At 35.7% G+C, this 11413-nt stretch overlaps 1 protein-coding gene across 4 annotated transcripts in view; it reads left to right on the top strand.

Annotated features, from left to right (window-relative positions):
* The window catches only part of ZNF804B (zinc finger protein 804B), a gene marked incomplete at its 3' end in the record, with an annotated part of 871582 nt that overhangs the window by 420260 nt on the left and 439909 nt on the right, over positions 1-11413 (top strand). The window lies entirely within an intron of this gene.

Raw genomic sequence — 11413 nt, 5'->3', positions numbered from 1 at the left:
GAACACATACCAGATTCTGTGTAATGGTGACTGTTATAAGAACGTTCTTCTATAGCGTTTGGTTTTCTTAATTTAATGTAAATTTAAGTTACTTTTTATTTTTTATTTTTAAATTAATTTATCTTTTTGGCCGCACCACACGGAATGTGGGATCATAGTTCCCTGACCAGGATGAACCTGCACCCCTTTCATTGGAAGCGCTAAGTATTAACCACTGGACCACCAGGGAAGTCCCTTAAGTTACTTTTTAGAATAAAAATTAACAATATATCTTAAAATTGCATTCACATGAGCTCTAAACCACAATTTTAAAACAAGGTTAGAAAACACCCTTATTCAATTAAAAAAATTAAACCTTAGAATATGTTTCCTCCTCCCCCCAAAGGTTTGTGTTATCCAAACTAATGATCTGGTTTTAATAATATGCAGGGATAAATTGTCCCAGAAAGTGGAGGCTAAGAGGTGATTTGATATTCCTTAATTGTGTGGTACATAAAAATTGGCTATAATTCCTCACTGTGGTTCACTTCGTCACCCCCTGATACAATACAGTCTTTCCCAGGGTGCACAGAAACTTATCATTGCCCAGGGTAGAGATCGTTCTTACCCTCATTCCTACTGCTTTGCAGAATGTAATTATGTTGACAGCTTCCTTTATAGCCATCTCCACTCCTTTGGTTTCTATGAGTCTGTACTTTTCTGAATTTCTCCCCAAATCTTGATTTGTGGTCAAGTCCAGTTCCTTCTCACACCCACCTCTGGGCAATGCTGAGGCTCTGTAATCATCACACAGCTCCTCTGAGTCACTTTATCTCCTTGACCAATTTGCTTAGCACCACCTGTGCTTCTGTTTTGTGAGGTCAGGTGGGTGGTCCTTGATACCATGCTTCTCTACAGATAGAATGATCCACATTGCTGATTGACCGTGGAGTCTTTCCTGCTGAGTCCAGCTGTAGACTTGGACTGCTTCTCAATCTAAGGCTCAAGACAGATACAACTGATTTGCTGGGGTTGACAAAAAAGAAAAAAAACTGAGTTCCCATTCCAGTATTTTTTTTCTGTACAGAAGACTCCCAACTTGTAATCTTATTTACAACTCTTCTCCTTGGATGTACCTCTACCCTTCCAAATTAAAAAATGCCAACATTGTAACTGTTGTTTTCTTTATATTTTCCTTTACAAATATCCCAATTTGTGACTCACTTCACATTTTTCTCTCATCTCCTAGGCCAACATCCTTGATCTTGTCTTTTCATGTTCCCTAAAAGTTACCTCCCAACTTTATTCTGTTGCTAAGTCCTTTTACTCACTTTGAAATGTATCTTGATTACCACTGCCTCCTTCATAATCCTAGCTCTTTATTTAGATTATAGTAGGAGTCTTCTACCCTCAATGTTTTCTAGTCTTTTCCACCTCACCTATTCAGCCAAGAGTATGAAACTGTAAGACCTTATGATACGTCTGCTTCATAAACTTCAGAAGATACTGATTTTACGAAGTCTTTCTTGTTTATTTCCCTTCCATAGAATTCTGGGAGAGGGAGCTTCTGCCTTTACCAGGTCCAGAGTGATTTCTGGCACTTACTTCCAATCCACAATTATGGATTATAACAGAGAAAATGGGGACATGCAACTGCAGGGTTTATTACTTAACACTGGCATTGATCAATGTCAGTGGGAGAATTTATAGGGCAATGCTACCCAGAAGCTCCTTTAGAACACACAAACTTAAATTAACCTTTTATACATAGTTAAGGTTCTTCCTCTTCATGACACCATTCTTAACTAAAGCACAACTGTTCTACTTTTTTTGCCCCTATGAAAAGGAGCTCAGTTGTGATTTTTCTCCCCATGTGTGCTTTGTGTTTTCCTTTTCTTTCATATATCTTGGTTCTTCCAATATAAACCTGATAGAAAAATGATAATCTTTCATCATTATAATTTCCCATGTAAACCACATTAAATATCACTAAACCATCCCTTCTTCAATAGAGTGATAATCTCTTTTTTGGTGTCGGCTTAAAACATATAAGAAACTGATGTTGACAATTTTGTATGGTTCGACCTAAAACATTTAGAAACAACGAATTTTACCACCATAGATAATAATTTGGTCTACATTTTCCCAATGTATTTTTCCATTTCTTGATGCATTTTTAATTACTGGGGGGTTTCTTCCAAATTTTAGTTTCACTGTCACATGGCGATCTGAAACATTTAAAGGCAGCTAACCTTGTTTCCTTGCCTTTCATCAGTCGTATTTTTAAGTGTCAAGAGAAAAGTTTTGGGCAGATAGGAATAGAAAAAACACAGTCTGGTCTGTTTTTGATTGATTGGTATATGTAATTATAATCGTAGACTCTCCTTTTAATGGACACTTAGCATTTGAGTTTTCAGATGCCACAGTCCTTGTGTTTCATCTGTTAAGGGTCAGCTATTTGCCGTCATGTGGTGACTCAAGCGGAAGAACTCTTCTATCTATCCAATGGGATGAAAAGACTTCAGTGTTTCTCCTCCCAGAGAGATCTGTTTCGAATAGATACCCAAGTTCAAACAACTAACAAGTGGCAGAACCTGAACTAACATTTATTATACTGAGGAGTCCTCTTCCAATTATTCTATCTATCCATCGTTGTTATCCAACTTATCTCACATAAACACACAACATATATTTGTATTTCCGTTCAAGCAGTGCACCTCAATATTCGCTATATACTTTACACTCTGGTTTTATTATCTGGAGCCAAATGTTTCTGAAAAAACAATCTTCCAGTGTCCTTTTGTCTTTGTAAGGCGGAAGGAACAGATTAAAAAGATTAAATACCATTAATTGATTATTTACCATGCATCTTCTACTAGATGTTTTTACACTTATTAATCTTTACAACAAGCCTATAAGGTAGGTAGAAATTTTGCCAACAATTTATAATAGAGGGAACTAAAGTTATTGGGGTACATAGGTACCTTGCACACAATTCAAAAATGCTCTCAACAAACTCCCTACTCTGTCTACTGAGGGTAAGGAGAAGATGAATTGTTCCCTCTGTCTATTCATGATCACAGGGTCATTCTTTGCTCCTCTATGACATGACAATTCTTCTGGAAATGGAGGATAGCATATAGTTTGGAGAAAGTAAATTGAAAGGAAAATTCCTACATTATGCCTGTGATCCAATAAAATTGATGTACTGTCTTTAACTTCCCATTCATTTCAGATTTATCTACACCTTTGATATGCCAGGTAATGTCATAGGCACTGTAAGAAACACAAACATGAAAAACACCTGGTCCCTAATTTTAGGAGTTTAGAGTCCAGTAGGAGTGTGAGATGTCCATGAAAAAACAATAAATACCATGCAAATGTTGCTCAGTGCTTTAGAAACACTGAGGTAGAAAGGGTGGCTGGGATTTCTTAGAAACTTTAATGGGAGAGTTCACATTTGGGCACGGCCTTCAGGGAAACAGATTTGGGGAGTGGCTTTGTGAATGTTTCTTGAATTCATTACTTTAGAAGGTCAGGATGTGCATTAACAGAACTTGATTTCTACCTGGAATATCAGATCCCACTCTAACCTTTCACTTGTCCTCGTGTACTAGAAAAACAGAAAACTCTAAATCCCGTCCACTATCTTTCTTTGTGTTTTGACATATCTAAATAATTAGTGTAAGGGAATTAATGGTCTAAATAAATGGCTAATAACTTGGGTAGAACCTTTCACTAAGCGTATACATAAACTATTTTTTTCTATTATTATTTTTTAATTGAAGTATAGTTGATTTATAATAGTTCAGTTACACATAAACTATTAAGTAGACAACATACACTTGATTTAGCAGAGCAAACCAGAGTGAGCTTATTACCAAATCACTAGATATTTTAAGACTTATAAAAAAAGAAAACTAGATTACCTTCTCCGGCATTGCTTCTTTTTGCCAAAGCATTATGGAACAGTGTTTGGTAATTATTTATCAAGGAGAATGCAGGCTAGAAATGCTTTGTTATTTAGCATAAACATTTAACATATGTCTACTCTTTGTAGAAAAATATGCCAGACACTGTGGAGACCTTCTTGTGAATCAGATATTGTATCTGCACATGAAAAATTCAGTTCTCTTAGTGGAGCTTAAAGTCTCCACAACTATGTTTAATACAGGGCTGGAGAGAAGAAATACTATAATAAAGACATAAACAATGGACACTGAAAACATAAATGCCAGAACAATTAAATGTGGCTGGAAGAATAAGCAAAGCCGAGCATAAAAAAAGATGTGATTTGTATGTCTGAGTGTGTGTAGGGAGTGGCAGTGGGGCAGAGATGGGGATCAGGGAAGGTACAAACAAACTGTAAGCTTGAAGCATAAAGGGCAAAGGACATACATTCACTTCATTAAGAAAATGACAATAGTCTGGTTTGGCTAGAGTGTAGTTCTCAGACCACAGAATCTGCAGCTTTGTTAAATTGCCACTTCCTGGTCTCTAGCCCTAAAAGGTGTGAGTCAGTACGCTTAAAGTGAGGGCCAAGAATGTGCCTTTTTGACATGTTCTCCCAGTGGCTCTCTCTCTTTCGCTTTAAGGCAGAATGGGCTGGATTGTGGTAATTTAAACCTTGGCTATTAGAATCATCTGGTGGAGAACTTTTTAAAAAGTCGGCTCCTGGTTCTTATTTAATTAGTGTGGAATGGAACTCTATATATTTGCGAAAGCCTCTCCGGGTGATTCTCTATCTGGAGGAGAGCTGCTGGCTTAGACTTGAGAGTGAGCAAAGGAGAGAAGTGGAAGAGAAGGAAAAAAAGGAAGTTGCAGCCAGTGTTTGGAGGACCTGGACGCCATGCTCAGAGGTTTGAATTTTACTCTGTGTGTAGGAGGGAATCACGGATTTTTTGAGCACCTATAATCGTAGCTGTGTTTAGAAAGTTGCCTGTGAAGAACAGAGGAATTAGAGGTGAGGGATGCTGGGGGTAGCCAGAGCAGTTTTAAGAATTCTGTAGTTGGTGAATGAGTGCCCTTACTCTCTGCCAGTCAAAAAGTAAGTTAGTCCAAGTTTTCTGGAAAGTAATTTGATGATATGGATTACAAGCTTAAAAATCTCATACTTTTTGACTAAGTAATGTGTCTTCCAGGTACATATCATAAAGAAATAAAATTATTGACAAAGATTTTAATGTAAAGATGGTTATTATATGAATTAAAAGAGGACTTTGAAAAATTGAATAGTTGTATTAATTATGTATTACTATGGTGCCTTGAAACCATTTCTGAAGAATATTTTAAATGCAGGGAAAAATGGTTATTCTCTAAAGTAAATAATATAATACACAAAATTATATGTAGCATGTGATTCTAATTTTTTTTTTTTGATATAGAAACCAGAGTAGAGAGAAATCTAGCCAAATGTTAAAACTGGTGGAATTTGGTGATGATATTTGTTTTGTATATTCCAAATGTTCTAAGCCTGTCTTCATTATTGTTCTGTTCCAAAGAAGAAATTGACACTAAAAAAACCCAATAAGGCTGTGGTCATGGTTTGATAAAAGGTAATGCACATGTTGTTCTCTTTGTGAGTCTGGGAGAGGCTAGCTTAACAGCCTCCTCATGGGTAGAACTTGTAAAATGGCAGATCCTGAATCAGGTTCAACAAGGGGTGTCTGGGCTTAATGACTGAGAGTCAAGATAAGAAGGCACAGAGATGAAAGATGGAGCCGTTATCAAGACAATGCAGGAGGCTCAGTCCAGAAAAACCTTACACGACATGAGATCTTTATATAACTAGCCTAAGGCATACTACCGAGAGAAGGATTGGTCTTTAAAGATTTTAGCCCAGTTGGATAGTTAGAATCTGAACTAAAGCAGTTGCTGAGATTGAGGAAGATATGCAAGTCATCACCAAGCTATTCATGACTTAATCAACTGTATGTGGGAGGTGAGAGATGCAAGGATTTAAAGATGACTCTGTGGGCTTGAATGTCAGTAACTGAGAGATCTACGTTTTTGCGTTCTTTTTTTTTTTTTGGAGGAAAAATAGTTTGTATGTATTATGTTGAAGTGGAGTTGCCATAGAAACATGCAGGTATAAATGCAATTAGAATCTGGAGAACTGGAGAAGTCTGGATTGTGATGCAAATTTGATAGTAATCTGTGTTGAGGGAAGAGTTGAAATCACCAATGTGATTGTAAGATATTGAAAGGAAAGGAGACAGTGGAGGTGGAGAAGAGTACCATGTAAACCTAATTTTAAGAAGTGGGCAAATGGGACCCAATGAAAGAGTGGCAAAACATCAGAGGTGGAGAACAAAGAAAACACAGAGCCTTGAAGGTCAATATCGGAGAGAGGTTTAAAAGTGGATGGTACTGATAAAATTCTAAAGAGAGGTCAGAAAGCTTGAGGACTGAGGTGACCTTCTAATGTTGGCAATTATAAGTTTCCTGGAGGCTTAAAAAAATAGATTAAAAAAAAATAGATTCAGTAAAATGGCTGAGAGAAACCAGTTTGCAGTTGATCAGTGAGTCCATGTAGAATAAGTGGTCAAATAGTAGACCACTCTTCAAAACATTTGGTGATAAAGAATGAAAGTACTTTGATAGTAAATTACAGAGGAGGAAGATTATAGGGTAATTATGCTTCAGTGATCCTAGGTTTTTCTCTGTTAAAAACTAGCATGCTGTGTTTTTCTAAATTGCTGTTGTGTCCAGCCATGAAGGTGGAGTCTAAGAATGGAATGCATTTATACACTTTGAAAATATTTTAAGATCATCACTTCTATACAGAGATGTTGGAGACTGCTAATAACACTGAACTCTGAGTTACGTTTACTTTTCCTCCTTTATCAGATTTATTTTCTGGTTCTTTGGCAGATGGATGGGCTCTAAAGATGTATGGCTTACTAACACACTTGTTGTGTGTTTTATGTCATGTGACATCAACACAACAAATCTTAGTTTTTCAAAAATCTCTAGTAATGGAGAAGTTGCTTTCTATACACAAAGATAATTATGATTGGAGTAATCTTTATATTTTCAGTACAAGTATGTACTCTGGTCCATATAATATACTAGAACACATCATCAGTAAATTAATATCTATTTTGGTGTTTGCTTTTGGTTTAACTTTGATCAGTGTGCTGTGGGGAGTGGAGAAAAGTGAACTAATAAAAGTTTGGAGTTGGGAGGGAACTTAGCACCACTGACAACAAATTCCTCTTACTGTTAAGGAAGACATGGCACAAAGAAGCTAATTAATAATATGGCGCTCCAGTTGCTTATCTTATAGAAAGGTTGACAAAAACACATATACGTGAAATACTGAAAGAGAGAGGTAATATTTCTTACTAGAGTACTTTTCAGGAAATATGATAGATGTTTCAATGAGTAAAGTGGTGCTAGAGCTATTCAAAAAATAGTTATAGGAATCTGAATTTTGTGATGTGCAATAGAGAACCTTTAAATGTTTTGACCCAGGGAAGTAATATGATGGGTGCCACGTTTAATGGTATTAATAATTGTATTTGAGATGTTTGGAAAGGCATGATTTTAGAGTCAGAAATACCTGCTAAAATATTGTTGTATTCCATATATATAATGAGGATTTAGGCTAGAATGAAACTTTTAAAAGCATTTCTTTTTAAAGGAAGAGTATTATTAATCCAAGTCTAAGTAACCTCGTAATTTTTATTTTATGTAACCAGAGAAGCAATGTAGTAAAAACAACATAGTGAAATATTTTAAAAAATTGTCTGTGTCCTAGACATCTAAATAGATTTTCATTAATTTAGCCAGCAAGCGTTTATCATCCTGCACCCTTTCCAGCCTATGATGAATTTGAAGGTCTTTTGCTCATTCTAATTCAGGAAAATTCCATATTTCTTCAGAAACTACACCCACTAACATTGGCAATTTGGGACATTTCAGAGCCTCATGGGATACTAAATATCACTGGTTTAATATATATAATTATAAGGAGCGGTCACTTTATTTTTGAAGTGAGTTACAGATTACGAAAGTATACTAGGGTGACTACTTTACTTGGGAGGACAAATTCCCAGGATCTTAAGTAACATGACAGTGGGGGCAGTGTAGGCATCTGGTCCTCCATCATCATTTCTCAGTGCTAGCATCTGCTGGAGATGCATGAATGCTTCTCTGGTCCATGCCTCATCTGTTACTCTAGTTCCTTGTTTCTATGACAGGGACCTCTCAGCATATATTGCCACTGTTGACCTCAAAGAAAAACCATTTCAATATGAATATTTATCCCAGGAGGGATCCTAGGCAAAACTACACTGGACTCGGTGTGTCTTTGTGTGCTGAAATATTGATAAATAATTATGTTGTGCCTCTTTTAGCCTCAAGAAGCTCTAAGCATTACATTTTGTAAGATATTGGCTGAAATAATTAGAAGGTCTAAACTCCTAACCCAGTGATCTAGTTAGTAGAAATAATTATGATTTCCATGTGAATATTTTGAGTTCTTGTAAAACTTTTAAATTTTCAGTTGGCTAAGCCACTTTTGTTCAGTTGTGATATACTCAGAAAAATCCAACCATCGATACAAGATGCCTAAAAGCATAACTATAAAGGCAAAATTCTCAGAATCATATAGTAAGTTTTAGGGTCAAATATTAAGGTCATCTGGATCTCCCACTCCTTAGAATTTTCAGCTCTTTTGGCCAAACAGCTTGAGTATTTGTTACACTTGCTGTTGCACTAGTCTGGCCTAGTCATTGCCTTACAGGTTAAATCTCTATCTATTCCACAAAATATTGTACCTAATTACTGTGGAGCCGTATTCAATGTCTATCTCGTGTGTGTGTGTAAATTTTCAGTAATAAGACAGCACTACAGTAAAAAGAAAGCATACTTTTAAACTTCAACTCTTGACTAAAGGCCTACTATGGATTCAGGCTCACAGGATTGTGGGAAGTGATATTTAATGAGTTTCCAGATGTGGAGGTGAATGGTGTGACTTGTTTGCAGTATCTCATCCTTAGTTGTAGAATTTGCCTCCAATGATATATTTAAGAACCAGGCTAGTCTTATATTTTTTATGAAGTCATTCTCTAAGACCTATGCCTCATAAAAGGAGGAAAATTGTTCTATTGTATTGAAAAACAATACTGGCCTAGTACATATCATTTTTGCCTTTAAGAAACTGTAAATTAAAAAATAGTCAATAGCTTTTTTGACTGAAGACAACTTTCCACTTACAACTTATACTTTTAAAAAGTGGATCTTTAGAAAAAGTAAAATCTTTTCAGGGAAAACTAAAGCACTCATGCTCTGCAAAATTTTAAAAATATGTTATCAGGTTGTGATTGCTGTTTTCTATTTGACTTATTAATTTGCTTTAAGTGGCATAATTTTACTATCATCCTTTAAGCCATTTTTATATGGTGAAATAAAAAGGTGGGCAATGAAAGGAGCAAAAATATGTTTATGTTATGAAAAGTTAAAGAAGAAGAGATTTGTATTGGTAGGGTGATGGTAAAGTGAAATAAAATTGAGCCACAGCATACAGGGAGCTAGATTAAATCTTGAATGCTTTGTGTTACGTGAGTAGAAAAGAACATCCCTCTGAATACCTGATAACGTCTGAATGGAGAGAGTGTTGCTATACAGCAGTATCTGGAATATACAATATAATCAGGGTATCTGAAGCCAGAATCTATTTATCTTAAATTAATCATTTTTCTGAGTAGGCCGATGATAATCCTGGTGCTGGATGCCAATGTCTTTTTATTCACGGCACAGATACAACTGGAGCTCTCCTAGATTGGTGAGAACTATACAATATGAAGGATTTCAGCTGTAACTCTTTTGTTAGTTTATGGACTGCTTTTTTGATTTTTTGACATTCTTTTGGCATTGAGAATCAGTGAATAATTGTTTCTAAAATGAGCACATTTAGAGCACAATTGAGCACAATTAAGTCTATTTTACCTTTCTGCCTTCAGGAGAGTATAAACAGGGTGTTCTAAATATGAGGCGGCAGCATCGTTTCTCCTTCGCTATTAAATTCTGTAGTCAAATTGGTGTTTCTATAACTGAAGTTTCTATAACTAAGGTGCTGAGCTCTCTGGGTGTTGGGACTCTGCTGTCAGTGGGAGCTATAGGGTGAGGGGCAGCATGGTGGCTGTGATACAGCTAACTTCCTATGCCCATGTGACACCACATTGCAGGCCAAGCAATTGAGCTTGCACTTTACTTCACTCTCTCTTCCAAAAAGTATACTGGAGAAGTGGTCTGATTCCTTTTAAATAAATAAATAATAAATTTTTAAGAAGTAGAACTTATTTCCTAAGCTTTGTCAGTTAAGTGTTATATTATCAACTTGCCTGGGGTAGAAAGTACGGTAGCAAAAAGACAGTGACGTTTCTTTGCCCCCAAACTGAACGGTTTACCAGTGATTTAACAGTCTTCTCACTCCTGCTTTCTCTCCAAATCCGTGTGCATATATACATGTTCATCAGGAGAAAGACTTTAGACACTGTGACTGCTAGCTGTAAGAGAGATCTAAAATTCAGTCAAATGTTGTGGAATATATGTATATGTAGGAATTGTGGTCCTAATGGAAAGAAAGAATCTAAAAATAATTCAGAACTGAATGAAGCAGTGTCTCAACATTGTTGGATTTAATTAAATGGCATAGTTAGGATGAAAGTTAATCTAACTTAAAAATTTGAGAAGGGTATGAGTAAATCTGGAATATGGGCTATGTCACTTTCAACATTTTGAACTCAACCCTCGCTAAGTTACAAAGTCCCTGTTATAGACTATGAATAGGTCTCAAGGTGACCCTTAATGGCACTGACCAAAATCCAGTCAGCAGCTTGGTGAAAATCTCCAACCAACATACAGCTTCAATTGGCTGAGAAGGTAACCTCAAAACTATTTGTAGTGATATCCATTCCTTCATGGATAAAGAGCTTTTAACCTTGGAAGATTTATAATTTACAGTAGAAATATTTAGCCTAGTTAAATGTTTAGCAGCAATATTTTTGTGTTAAGAAGAGATCTGCGCGTACTTGATATTTAAGGATTTCTAGTGTGTAAGAGAATTTGCCCCACCAAGTAACAGCCTAGACTTTTGATTCTATCTTAAAATGTGTAATAGAATAAATTATTTAGATGTTTTGATTGATTCACTTTAAGTTGAAATCTTAAGTTACGTATAGTATTGGATCATTTAAGATTTTACATATTTATCTATAATCTATCCATCTGTTTATCTACCTATCTATTCAGTTTTTCTGACAGACAATTTTTAAAGGGATAGCTTTTAAAACAAGAATTATTTTTAAAAATTGGACCAGTTATCAGTCAAAATCTTCTTATAAGTTACTATTAAAATATTTTAGACTAATAATTTGTAAATTGATCTAAAAACTTAAGGGTGAGTTAGGCTTTTAAATTTGCACCT

Source organism: Stenella coeruleoalba (assembly GCF_951394435.1).
Source record: "Stenella coeruleoalba genome assembly, chromosome: 9".
Taxonomy (NCBI): Eukaryota; Metazoa; Chordata; class Mammalia; order Artiodactyla; family Delphinidae; genus Stenella; species Stenella coeruleoalba.
Note: the sequence above shows the minus strand (reverse complement) of the source record. Positions and strands in the feature narration are given on the sequence as shown.